This window comes from Apis mellifera, linkage group LG7 (assembly GCF_003254395.2).
Source record: "Apis mellifera strain DH4 linkage group LG7, Amel_HAv3.1, whole genome shotgun sequence".
Lineage (NCBI taxonomy): Eukaryota > Metazoa > Arthropoda > Insecta > Hymenoptera > Apidae > Apis > Apis mellifera.
Genome location: NC_037644.1, coordinates 13,173,707 through 13,187,859, shown reverse-complemented (window position 1 = coordinate 13,187,859; position 14,153 = coordinate 13,173,707). Strand labels below are relative to the sequence as shown.

General features: G+C 37.6%; 1 protein-coding gene across 7 annotated transcripts in view; it reads right to left on the bottom strand.

Moving 5' to 3' along the window:
- The window catches only part of LOC412818 (NMDA receptor 2), a 311,909-nt gene that overhangs the window by 95,874 nt on the left and 201,882 nt on the right, over window positions 1-14,153 (bottom strand). Inside the window, exon 1 of one of the 7 annotated variants that reach the window (XM_026441779.1) lies at window positions 2,784-3,912. The exons of the other annotated variants lie outside the window; for them this stretch is intronic. The gene's annotated coding sequence lies outside the window, so the exon portion shown is untranslated. Of the gene's footprint in view, window positions 1-2,783; window positions 3,913-14,153 lie in introns of those variants that run through there. 7 annotated transcript variants of the gene reach the window in all.

The following is a 14,153-nucleotide window of genomic DNA, read 5'->3' as shown; positions in this document are numbered from 1 at the left end:
GCTCTATTGGGATTGAACGAAGTAGTATTTCATGTATACGTCTGAAATGAGATACCTATTTAATCCTGTTTAAAGTATTGGATTATTAAGTAACGTAGCCCTTTTCCATTCGTTCTTTCATCCATTTTAGGCTTTCTTTTTTATTTTTTAGTCGAGAGAGATTATCTCTCCAATAAAATACCATTTTGAAAACCCGTATATATATAAAATTATTTTACTTTCGAAATTGTACTTTAAAAATAAAACAGGATTATTTCCTAAATCAAAGTAACAACATTTCATCCGATTTTTGTTCAACCAGAAAAATTCGAAGATTTTTCTACATATTCACGTGTAAAAATATATCCCATGATTCAAATATCAACAAATAGAAAGTCATTTAAGATCCAATCCCTCCCAGTTTATTCTTTCTCTTTAACCTTTGGTAAGTTGGCGTGCGTGCAACGGTAAATTCCTCTTTGAGCGAGAATTTCGATGAAGAAGTAGTGGAAGTAACGCGTTTCTTTTTTCCGAGATGAGACGTCGAAATCGTCTTTGCAAGAGTGTGACGTCGTCGAGTCGAGCGAGAGAACAATGGCGGCAATAATTTCGTACACAGGCGTCGAACTTTTACGCCGACGCGTGGGGCGACGATGAGGGAAGGGCGGGGATGCGATAGCGCTGCGTTTCAGCTGCCTTAGATAGGCAACGTTGCAATCGCTACCGCGGAATATATATATATATACGTGGCACGTTTAGGTGGATTAATGTCAATGTCAATACGATTTTGTATCGAGTGGCGAGTTCAAGTTTCGTGCGATTTGGGGGAGCGTGCGAAGTCGAGATTGTGTTTCGTATATTGGGGCGTGTACGATCGACCAGGCTTCTGAGAGATTATCTTTCCAATATATTGTGATTTCGGGGAATTCGAAGTGGCGTAAAGATTATATTTGAAAGTATTTAGAGATTTAGCGATGCAGTTTTAAAGATTTGCTTTTTTCTAAGCAAATTATTTTAAGAAAGTTGAAGGGAGTTTTTGAATTTTTGGTTCGAGAAAATTTTCGAATGGAAGAGTTTTCAATTTGACATTGATTTTTCTAAAGTTTTGTTTCTAAGATACAAGTTAATTGGCTAAAAAGAAATGGAAGAAATCGAGGATTGTTAAGAGAAAATTAAATTGGAACGTCTTATAAATAATTCAAAGGCGTGCGTTTCTTTTTTTTTTTTATAAAAAAGGACTTGGAATGGTCGACGCATTGTAAATGGAAGTTGAAATTATTTTGAGATATTTGAATGGTACGTTTCTTTAAGAATACTTTACGACACACGATATATAAATAATACTTTTCTTTGCGCGAAACAATGAGTTAAGAAGCGTGGATTGAACTTCTCCGGCGAATGATTTTGTGTTTCTTAAGAGGAAAGTTACTCTTTCCTTTGATTAAAGTTTCATCTGAATTATTGAGGTGGCTGGTTTTACGATTTCCCTTTTCATACTTTTGTTGAAACAGCAAATCGAAAACTTACCGAAGAAAGAAAGAAAGAAGAAACAATAAACTGGTGGAAGAAAATTGGAATAAATTATTATTTATAAGTTCCGATTCAATTTTTTCAATATTTAACCGCAATTAACTTTAACAGAAATACGTAAAAGTATCAAATCGAAGGTTCGCCGTTTGCAAATTTGTTCACCACAAACAGAAAGTAATGCTTTCTCTGATCGAAAGAGAATTTAAAGGCAAATATCAAAGATCTCTCTCTCTCTCTCTCTCTCTCTTGAAAAAAATCTTTCTTTTTTCAAGAAGCACGCTCATCTAACGTACGATTATTTTCTTTTTTCCTTGTCGCAAATTCGTCGACCCACCGCTAATTGTTCGAGCCTGGTCGACCTAAATAACTTCTCGCAACCGCGAAACTATCCAAAAAAAGAAAGAAATATACGCGTTCCAGGGACCCGTGCAAATTTTCCCCATTCATCCCCGCCCCTTTCGCTCGGATTCCCAATTATAATCGCAAATTCGAAGGCCGCGCCCCCTTTTTCCATGTAAATCGCGCCACCGTTTTTTTGCAGCGCGACTGAGACGTCTAAAACTCTCTCCACAGTGATTTACAATGATTTATAGGCAAAATACACACGCGGTAATGAGAGTTTGAAATTTGTGGGGAAAAAGCCTGGCTACTTTCGACCATGATTCGACCATTATTTATTTACAACGGATATGAGTGGAATTATTTCGAATAGTGTTTTTTCGATGGTAGAAATTTTGTTATCCTGAGTTACTTTTTCATGAAAATGGACTCAGAAACTAATATTTAATCTGAATGCTAGTGTTTTAGTGAGAATTTTGGATTAATTTAACGTAATTTGAAAAATACGTCGAAATATGAATATGAAATTTGAACGAAGCTTTAACAGCAATGTTTTTCAAACCGTGTTCGAAACAAATTCAGAAAAAAAAAATAATAAATAATTCTCGCCACATCGTCGATTCGAATTGCGCGAAAGCCAGAAACGAGCACTGTCCGACAACATTTTATCCTGCGAAATCGACGAGGCGATGTTTACCTTGTCATTAGATATAACTTCATAGAGAATTTTGCAGCGACCGACCGCATAGATACAAAGCAACCAGAATGAAATTTATATCTCGTGATCATCAAAGAAGCAAGAAAAAAAAAAAAAACTTTGAAACATTTACATGATATTCGACGAATCTTTCTCACAGATTCGAAATTCATCGAAATTTAGTCGGTTCGAGGCTCCGCTCGTCGACGAAGGCGCTAAAAAGGGGACAATGCCACACCTGTGACGTACGATCGTCGGCTAGAGACTCGTGTCGAGAGAGATCTCTCTGTGGATTGGGAAATACCTTCTTCCTCGGTCGTCCATCAAATTTAATACGCGACGTACACACGTAAATGGTAAACAGATCTCTCTCTCTCTCTCTCTCTCTCCTCTTCTGGCAGTGGTACGACTTCGCAGTGGATGACACTGTGTGTATCGTGAGTTTGGAAGAATGCGCAGCGCGTGTCGATTTGCGCGTGAAAATCAGGAAATCAGGCCACCACCATTCCACGATGGAAACGTCCACGCCGCCCCGATCGTCGCTCCAATCTTCGTAAACACTGGCCACCAGCCCCCTCGGCTCTCCTCATACTTGCGAACGCGAACAATCGCTGGCGGATCGATTAACGGCACCGTGCGCGCCCGTCCAAACAGCCGAACGTGTTGTCCATCCGGATGGAAAATCTCGCTTCGTCGAAACGGGGCGAGTATATCCTATCATCGTTCCCCTCGATCCACCATCGATCCTCCTCCTCCTCCTCCTCTTCCTTCTCCTGCTCGATCTTGGAAAGTAGACTCTCCTTGAAGGGACGAGCGTTCCCTTTCTTCTCGCCACAGTAACCACAAGTAACTACTTCGAGATCGTCCACTTGATCTCGAAATCTCGTACATGCACTGTGTCGAAACCGAGGCAAACACGCGGCGGCGTCCGTCCACCACACAACCGAAATTTCGATTCCACCCACGTCGATCACCACGCACCGACTGTCTCTCCTCCACAGGGCGGGCGGGCAGGCGATAGGGGCAGTAGGGGCGGCGGAGCCCCACGAGGCAGCGCACCCCTCGCCACGGGGCTACGCCGCGCTCTCCTCCCCTTCTTCCGCCGCAGCCCCTCGCCACGATCACGTGACCGGGAAATTTTACTGGCGCAGCGGAACCGAAACCGCTCGCTCGCCGTAGGATCGTGCCGCGATCGTGCCGCGACCGAGGCCAATCATCGCCACGTCGGATCGATCGTCGGAGATGCGGGAGGGAGGAGGAGGAGGAGCGCGGCCGTGAACGCGACGAGCGTGGTAGTATCGAGCTTCAGATTGGGATCCGTTGCTGCATCCGCGACACTTTCACTTTTCTTTTTTCCCCTCCCTCCCTCCCTCCCTCCCCCCCCCCCGTTTTGCCGCGCGAAAAGCTGCTGCTGCTGCCGTCGCACGTGCCCTACTGCTGCACCACTACGCTCCAAGCCTGTGGTGTCCGCTTGGTACACGTGTCGCCGAGCGAAACGCGCACACGGGGCTACGCGACGCCGAGTTGCTGCGTGTCTTTTATGCGCGTGTTTTCGAGGAGAAGCGGGGGGACGGGTGGGGAGGGCGAGCGTTCGCGGCGAAGGAGAGAATCGCGAGAGGACGCGACGAGAAGCGTGGAGAAGGATGGAACGATCGCGGACGAGGGGGAAGAAGAGAGAAAAGAAGGGAGAGAGAAGAACGGGAGCTCCGTAGCCTTCGATTTTTAGAAGGAAAGTGAAGGCTGCGTGCAGACACCGCCCAGCTAACCCGTCCGGGTGTGCCAACGCGAAAAACCACCTCCGTAATGTGCTCCGACAACCGATGTCCCGAGTTGCTCGAGTGCGCATGCGCCCCGTTCCCATGGTTACCGCGCCCAAGCGCGCCAACTCTCGCCCTGGTGGCCGTTCCGCTTACTATCCTTATCGCTGCCACTGCCAAAGTTTGCCGCATGGACACACGTATGTACTCGCGACTCCCAACGACTGAAAATCGAGTATCTCCCTCTATTTCTCCCTCTTTGGCGCGATGCTCCGTTTAAGGAAGGGCCGATTATTTTTCGAGAAAGGGATCGAGGTTGCCAACCTCTTCGTTACGGATCGCGAAATTTAAACTAAAGAGGACCGTTGGTGGAGAATTCGAAGGAAGCGTTTGTTTTAGGGTGTGGAATGAAGTTCCAAAGAGTTTCTGAGTTACGTAGATCGTAAAGTTTAATAGTTTTGGATGATGTTTGTTTTTTTCTTTTTGTTGGATGAAAGAATTTGGAATTTCTATATATCGTCTTTTTGTTTTTGGATAATTCGAGAGATAAGTTACATTTACCGATGTTAAGTCGTCGGTATTAACTTCCTCTCGAATTCATAAATTCCAACAAACTCGACAACTCGAACATTCGATATTCATCGATATCTGATCAAATTCTCGGCTCCACTATTCCGTCGAATCCACTCGTAAAACGTACTCGAGTTTATCGTATCTTTTATTGCAAACCGGATTCAGTATTTCCGATATTCAATACTCGTCGGCTGAATCTGACCAAAGTTACCTCGCTTACCCGCAAGATCGAATCTGCTTGTTCCAGATGATGGATAGTCGTTCTATATCCAAGTATCTGCGCTCTAATTTAATCGATTCGTATCGTTCATTAATATTCGCTTACCAACCGATTTTCATCAAAAGAAATTAAAATTTCTATCCTTCTATCGATTATCCACTCGATTATTTAATTATCCGTTAATCACGAATTTTTCCAAATATTGCATACTTAATGTCCAATTAACTCTTAATCGCGAATTCGTCTCGAATCGTTTTACTCGATGATGGGATCGTTTCTCGATTAATTCGTCGATTTTCGTCATTGAATCTTATCCTTTGTATATATTTTAAAAGATACCAATGAATTTTTGATACTCGATCAACTTGAACAAATATATTTATAAAGCAAACGATATAACAAGATTTAATCTTTTTCAGATCCTTTCCAACTCGTGATGGGAACGATTAATTCGTCATTTTCGATTTTCATCATTAAATCTTATCCTTTAAGTACTTATTTTAAAAGATACCAATTTAAATTTTTGATACTCAAATTTATTGAACAAGTACATTTATAAAGTAAACGGTATAATAAGATTTAATCTTTTTCAGATCCTTTCCAATTCGTGATGGAAACGATTAATTCGTCATTTTCGATTTTCATCATTGAATCTTATTCTTTGTACACGTTTTAAAAGATACCAATTTAAATTTTTGATACTCAAATTTATTGAACAAGTACATTTATAAAGCAAACGATATAACAAAGTTTAATCTTTTCCAGATCCTTTCCAACTCTTTTTCGAAGGTAATAAATTAACAACTTTGGTGAAACGTTCACTTTCGATCGTTTCGATAATGAACGGCGAGCAACAAGGATCATTCGTAGGAAACTCTCAACTGGCTCATCCCGTTTCTCACTCTCTCTGAATGCGGAAAAACTTTTACGATGATAGCACCACGTGCGAGTGATCCTCGAGACGAGACGAGAGATTTTATTCTACAACCTTTCCTCCGTTCCGATCGATTTACCTTATCGTAAAACCAAATGCACCTTGTATAATTCAAATTTTCCTCCCTTTTGCCAATATCGTTTCGCACAATTTTCTCCTTCTTTTTTCTCCAACGCAAGGAACTCGCTGTTTCTCTCCTTCTTCGCGAACGTTCGTTTTCACGAACAATCTTTATCATTGCGTAAAATATCCGCATTTGCGCGGGAAAATACAAATTTTTTTCAAACGGACATGGATATTTTTGTTGTATAAATATTGTACACGTGATTAAATTAAAAATTAAAGGATAATTAATTGTCCTTTTCCAAGATATTAATTGAAATCGAAGAGTGTATCGCGTTACGGGGGATAATATAGTTGCAGGGACAAAAGACTATCTTGTATAATTTCTGACAACGATAAATTGCATTCGTTATGGAGTTTATCTTTTGTAAACTGTCTGAAAGATAGATTTATTATTCGTATGGTCGAGTGGTTTCGTATAATGGCGAAATAATTAAATCGTGTTACGAAATAACCGTCACACGTTGTAAAACGTGTACATATATTCGATTAATCGTGTGATGTGTTTATAATTGAAATCGATATTATTGTCATCAGTGTTTTTTTTCTTTCACACTTATCTCTGAATTATTCGATACGAAATAATAATTCGACAGGATATTTTTGTAATCAACTATTTTCTTCCTTTCTTTTTTCTTTTTTTTAATAACTTGTTTTTAAAATTTTTCCACGGAATATTTCAATAAACGTATTGAATAAAACATTTAAATGAAATTGAATGAACGAGCGGGATAATTTTCGGGACTGAAAAATTGCCAAATATTTAATAAGAATCGGTGGCTCGCTATAAAAATTGAAACGCAATTAAACGTGTGATGAATAACGTGTTAAAAATCACGTTTGAAAAACGCGTTAAAAAACAATGTTGAAACCAGTTCGTAAAATTACTCGACGATTCCGAGAAACCATTAATAAAAACTAAAAAAAAAAAGAGGGGAAAAAATAGAAAAAAATGTGATCGAACATTTATCGCGTGACCATTTTGATTTTTTAACAAAACTTTGCGATAAAAGCTCGCATGTCAACGCCATTAACGCGTAAACGAGTTGCTGCCACGCGCTACAAAAATATTAAATATATTTTAATACTCGATGTTGAGTATATATATATATATATATATATATATAGAAAGAGAGAGAGAAAGGAGAAAAAATGGAAAAAAAATTGAAAAATTATGTATGTCAATACGTAAATGAATCGAATAAATTCGTCGTGCAACAAATTGTTTTTGATCTGATCGATTCGATATATAATACGAGGAAAGAAAAGAAGAAAGAAAGATTGCGCTTGTAAATAATTGTTTAATGAAATTACCTCGATTAAGTATCGCATAAACGTGTTAATCCACGCGATATTTACGCGAGTAAATTTTTTAGCGAGCTACCTCAGTTTTTTTTTAACGCTGCACTTTCTGATCTTTCTCTCGAGAGATTGAGACATTAAATCAGACATTAGTTGACTTATAATATAATAATATTCTAAGCTGTTATCGAATTAAAATCTTTTTTACGCGCTTTATTTTTGTTAAACAAGAAGAATAAAGTGTTGTTTTGGAGTAAGAGTTTTAATAAAGAAGAATTGGAATAATTAATAATTGATCATTCAATAGTAATTTACACGGTTGACGATAACTTTTTGTTTATACGTTATGCACAACGGAAAGTTAAATTAGAAGGGAGAAATTTTTGCATCGTAGTTTCAATCGCACTAGATTCAATTATACGTAGTTGGAATGTTAATCGATATCGAGCAAGAAAGTTTTTTAATGAAACGTGCATACTCGAAAAGTTGATGCGTAAACATTTTTTATTACATCCAGCAAGTTGTGGATAGTGCTTTTTTAAAATCGTATCCGATGTTCGGATCGGATCGGATCTTTCTACATCGATCGCCCCGTGTAACGTAAACAGGGACTATTTTAAGAAGCGGAGAAACTTGAAACAAAAACAGTGACCGATTATCTTTTCCTCCCCTGCCGGGAACAACTTTGTTCCAACTTGTTGTTTCCTTTCCTTTATAATAGATCGTATCGACATTGGTTGGAAAAATTTTTCTACAATTTCTCTAATTCTCAATTTAAGTTAAAAAATTAAAATTAAAATTAAACGGATAAAAAATTCTTTGATTGAATTATACTTTTCAAAAATTCCAGTTTTAAAAAATAGACAGCGAAATGTGACGTTGTCCGATTAAATATTTCATTTAATAATCCGTAAATGCATCAAACAATTATATTTTTTGAATTAAATTTGAAAGTTAATTTTATAACCCGAGCCATCGTGCGTCGCAACCCTTAATCGAGGGTTAATCGAAACGAGGATCCCTCAAAATACGAGGAGACACGTTCGAAACGAGTCGTTTAAATTCAAACGATCCGCGTTTAATACCCGATGACGAAGACGAGTGCTGGGAATTAAGATGGTTCCGAGTACCGTTACGGCCAAACCATTCCGCAAATCGCGCTAAATCTACGTGTATTATGTGTATCCCACAGGGATGGAATACTTAGGGTACGGCCCTGAAAAAGGCCGGCTATCTCTCCTTCCTTCCTTCCTTGCTCCCCGCGATGCAAACACAATTTTTATGTTAATGTAATAAGCGTCGACGTCGGGGCGTGGAAGAATTGCTCGGCCGTTAACATTCGCTTCCGTTATGGAACCAATAATCATGAATTCGGTTGTTTACTTCGAACGAAGATGTTTAACTTTGGGGATATTTTGAATTTTGATTGAAAAAGTTTTTGAAATAGATAGATAAATAAATGCTTTAATCTTTTCTTTTGCTTGTCAAATAATTCGTGAAATTTTCGCAAAACAGACACTCATTTAAAATGATCGTTTATACTGATTTTCGAGAGACGAGAAATTAAGTTGTGCAAAAGATACTTTTGTTCAAAGGCTTGCTCTTCGATCGAAGTTTTTTGATAAAATTGAAAAAAATTCCTTTTTCCCCTGTATCAAGAAATTTTCTATCAAATTAAGAAGAAGAATTTTAAAGTTGACGAGAAATTAAATTTCTTCTTCAAACGAAGTGCATAAAGGATTTTAAAGTTTTATATTTTTCCCTCCTCTGATAGAGCAATTATAATGTAATAAAATTAACCGTCCCCACCGAACGGGTTCGATAAAATCGATCTTTCCTCTCGACTTATTATATCGTAATAATACACACCGACGCTACAAATTCCAAATTCTTCCAAAAAAAAAAGGGAAATATTATTCGAATAAGAAAGAAGATACTCGATCCAACAGATGTCGCGTTCGGAGAACGAGAAAACAACTCGGATCGAGAGGAATAATATTGGAACAATCGCGAACTCTCTCCAAGGGATTCTCCCGTACGAGGAAATTTACCTAGCGAACATCCCCCCCGGGAGTCGATCGCAAAACTCCCCTTAGGTTTCCTGGAAAGGGAAGGGAGTTCTCTTGTTGCCGTAAGAAAGTAGAGGGCGCCGTTTTCCATGCCTGTTACGTGGAAAGGAACTCGAAGACTTTTCCAACAAACGTCGAAACGCGATTTCGCTTCGCTCTCTCTTTGCACTTGGCGTTATCGAAGATGAGGAGGAGGGGCGCGATTCCTTTCCTCCGCGGAATATTTTACGCCCGTTCCTCGATGTCTTCCCTTTGATCCATCTCCTCTTCCTTCTCTGCGCTCTCGATGCTCTGTTTCGTATTTCACCGAGCTTTATATTAAATTTTTCGGGGGGAATATGAAACTTTAATTCCTTTTTTTTATATTTAATAAGTGGAATTAAAAAAATGAGAGAGGGAAAAATCGTATACGCTTTTTTAAATTTTATTTTATAAATGTTTATTATTCTTTGAAAATTTCATTTCTCTTTCTCAAGGAAATTACTTTCTAATATGTCTCGCATAATTACGTTAAACGGAAAATAGGAGCGGAATTTCGGGCTGGATAGAATGAAATATTCCATTCACGCCGTGATGAAACGTTTTAATTGTTAACCTTCCGTTTTATCCTTTAGCCTTTTAACACGAAAATCTCAAAGTTTCGAATGAATGAATATTCACGGGATGTAATACGGACGCCAGTTTTTTAATCCCATCTCGACGTCGTCTCGACGATATCGAGTTTATCGCGCGTTATTTCTCCTTTTTTTTTCGCCGTGGATCATATCGCGCCGTAAGTTTGGAAAAATCAGGGGAGGGGATATTTGGGAGTGAGGACGAGGAAAAAAAAAAACACGGTCAATCGCAGCCGATCGCTTTGTGCTTCGATCGTAGATCGATTTCGAAATTTTAAATGCAAATGTTTGCGTTGCAAGTGCGAGGGTGATTAATCGCCTTTTCCTCCTCTTTTATACGATAAAACTGTAGTCACGGTTCGATGCGCTTCGGTTATTTGCGGACAATTTTTGATTTCCAATCTCGATGAAAGGATTTTATATATATATATATGTATATACACATCGTGTGCATCATCACCGTTTTCAATAAAAATAGTAGATTATTGGTTTCGAGTTTCGGGGACGTATAAATTTAATAAAACTGAAGGATTCTTTTGGATGGGGGGGGAGAAGAGGGTTTCCATCGAAGGCAAATGACACGGCGCGTGAAAAACCGCCTCGCTGTTTTTTCCATTAAAATTAAATCTGCTTTCGACGTTCATCGAAATGTAAGTTTATTAGAGAGAGAAAAAAAGAAAAATATTAAACGGAGAGACATCGAGTGAATATCGAGGATTTTCGTTGTTTAAAATTATCCTTTGGAAATTTTATTTTTTACTTTCTCTCTCGAGTTAAAAAAAAAAAGAATCCAGCCGTTGAAATTTGGAATTTCAACGAGAGGAAGGAAAGAAGAAAGGAAGGAAAAAGGAAAAAAGGGAAAAATATCTTTCTCGTGCCAATCTCTGACGAAATAAAGGAACTTAGTCTTTCTATGACAAAATCGTCGAACATTTCGTTCTCTATTTTTATACGATATTCGTCATCCAAACTTTTTTTCGAATATTTTACAGAAAACAATACTTTGTCACGAATGAAACGGCGATAATCTTTTTTCCTTCGATATTCCGTTCTGAAATTTAATTTAATATTCCCTGAATTTCGAAACATCGACACGATGTAAAATTATATAAAAATTGTGCGATTTGGAAATTAATTCTTCGATATTCGCTTATTTACAATGTGTTGGGGAAGGAAAAAAGAAAGGAATAAAATAAAAAGAAATTTGAAAAAAGACCATATCCAAATATTAATATTGCATTCTGATCAATTACTAATATTATAAAAAATATAAATTCAGGATAATTATTTCGTTCAATTTATATAAATGGAGCCTCATTTTAGTTTTTAGTAATATATATCCATATTAGACGAAATATATTTTATTGCTCATATAAATTACAAAGAGTTTGAGAAATTGGAATCTTAATTCTTTTGATAAATCAATAACAACAATATTTATAGGTTATGTTTTACCTCGAGGACAAATGTCATACTGAAAAGCAACAATGATTACAAAATCTTTCATCAGCAATCGAAAGCAACAACAATATCCAAAAAAAAAAAGAGTATCGAAACTCCTTCGAGCTCTGCCAATATCCTCTTGAATCGTTCCAACTAATCACTCTCCTCTTCCCCTCCCCCGCACAAAAGCTGTTTAGCTTACGATCCCGTTAAAGCCAGCAGCAAAAAGCTATTTCACGCGATCGATCCAATCGATATCGACGGTAAGTAAAAAACCAGGATGGAGGAAGTAAAGGATACCTTTTGCGGGAAGGATGCGGCGGAAATAAAGGATGGGCGAGAAAATTGGTGACACCTTTACTCGGATAGGTCAGCTGTTACTCGATAAACTTTGTTGTTTGCTTGAAAGGGAACTTTTGATAATTCAGTTGGATGATTGTTATATCTTCATTGTGAATTTTTATCTGATGGAAAGTCGTTGATGTTTCCAAAGTGATGTTTGAAAATCAAGCTACTTTAATATTCATTATATCTTATCTTTTTCAAATTTGTGTTATATATATATTTAAAATTATTTAACATAGGAAGAAAATGGTTTAAATCTTGTTTCAAGGGTTTCAAACGGAGATATGTAAAGAGATAAGAGGTTTGTGTTTTATTGTTAAAGTATTATTGGAGGATAGACATATTGTAAGTGAATAAACTTCGTCTGGAGAAAATATTTTATGGATGACAGTTGGAAACTTTATTTTGAAAGTGAAGCTCCAAAAAATCAGATTGGCTATTCTGATATTTACATTTCTATATTTTATCTTTTCATTTCCAAGCAATTTGTAATATATTTAAAATCACTAAGATTTCGTGAAAAGGAAAATCTTTTAAATCTATTGAAAATTATATATAAATTTTTATATATATATTTTATGTTATTAAAGAATTGCTATTCGATTAGCAATATAATGATTTTTTAAATAATAAAACATAAAGAACTAAGCTTGTGGAGAATGAGATTTTTAGGAGAGTAAATTGAAATTGGTTGGACAAGTGAATCATATAAATGTTCTATGAAACATCGACGAATGAGGATGCGCTATTCAAAACTTTGGATTTACTGTCGCGTTGAGAGGATCAAGAAATTATAATGATATTTTAATCGACAAAAAATCGCAAATACAACGATTATAATTTTAATAAATTATATCACTTCCACATAATTGATAATTATTTCATATTCTTTTTATATAGGCAAATAGTAGAGGAATGAATTACAAAATATTATCAATTTGAACGTAACATTTTTTAAACGGCGAATTTTTGAAATAACATTTTTATTTTAAGGGAAATTTATTTTTTCCATTGGACTTTGAAAACAATTTAAGCCCATTTATAACCACTGAAAACGTATCATTATTTTAAACAATGTTTATTTATGCCAATTGGATTGGACACACCTCAATTACCAATATTTTTAAATTTATCAAAAACTTAATCCACTTTCGTGCAATGATAAACATATTGGAGAAATAATTAAATTAAATTTTATTTAATCATTTAATTTCTTCTCGTGTATTATATCTCATAAAACATATTTAAAGCCACCTTAGACGAATTCGTCTGCTGCGATCGAATTCGAGATTAAAATTCCATATCGAGAAGATCGCCATTCTCGATCGCGCGAATCTAAAAACCGCAACTCTTCCGAGGGAGGTGAGTTGGTGAAGCAACTTCGCATCCTTGTTAATCCGAATCATATTATCCGGATTAGACCCTTGGAGGAAACTTGGAACCTCCTCGACCCCTTATCTGTCGGAAAACGAGTCGTGCTATTCAATTTTCGAGTATCTCTCTCTCTCTCTCTCTATCCGGAATATGAAATTCTCAGGCCCTAAAACCTTGAGTTTTACATTCCTCAGATCCTTGCTCTCAACTGTTCCACACTCGTCGAGTAGAAATGATCCGGGTTACACACACACACACATATATAATGTGGAATTCGTCTCTGACACGACCAGGATATTCCATTACTCCGATGGAGACACGATAGTCTTAGCAAGTAATCTTGCTTTCGAGACATCCAACAATTTAGAACCGGTATTCCAAATGTGTATCACGTTTCGAATCCCGAAACAAGTTAAAACTTTCGGTAACAAGCTTTCCAACCTTCTCATCCCTCTCCCCCGTCAACTTCTCTATGCGACTTTTGATCATCGAGAATTGAAGAATTTTACCAATTCCATTCTTTATGTTTATGTTATCTAAATTCATTCTTCGAATCTTTCATTTTCATTAACGAAAACGCGAAATTGGAAATTTAGTTGGTTGGAGAGAGGCGACATTGTTTTGCTGTGAAGGGGGGGAAGGAGGAGGAATGGCCCCTTTTGTCCGGGAGAAGCCAACGAGCCGCCCGCATAGCGGAGGAGAAGCCGATCCGTCTCCGAAGCAGATGACCTCGTTCGATCCCACCGACATACTGATCGCGCAATTAACCAATCGTGGAATGCGTCTCTTGTTGTTTGGAAACCGCGAGTCATCAAATCGCGAGTCAAACACGATTCGACGCTGCTCGTTCCGCT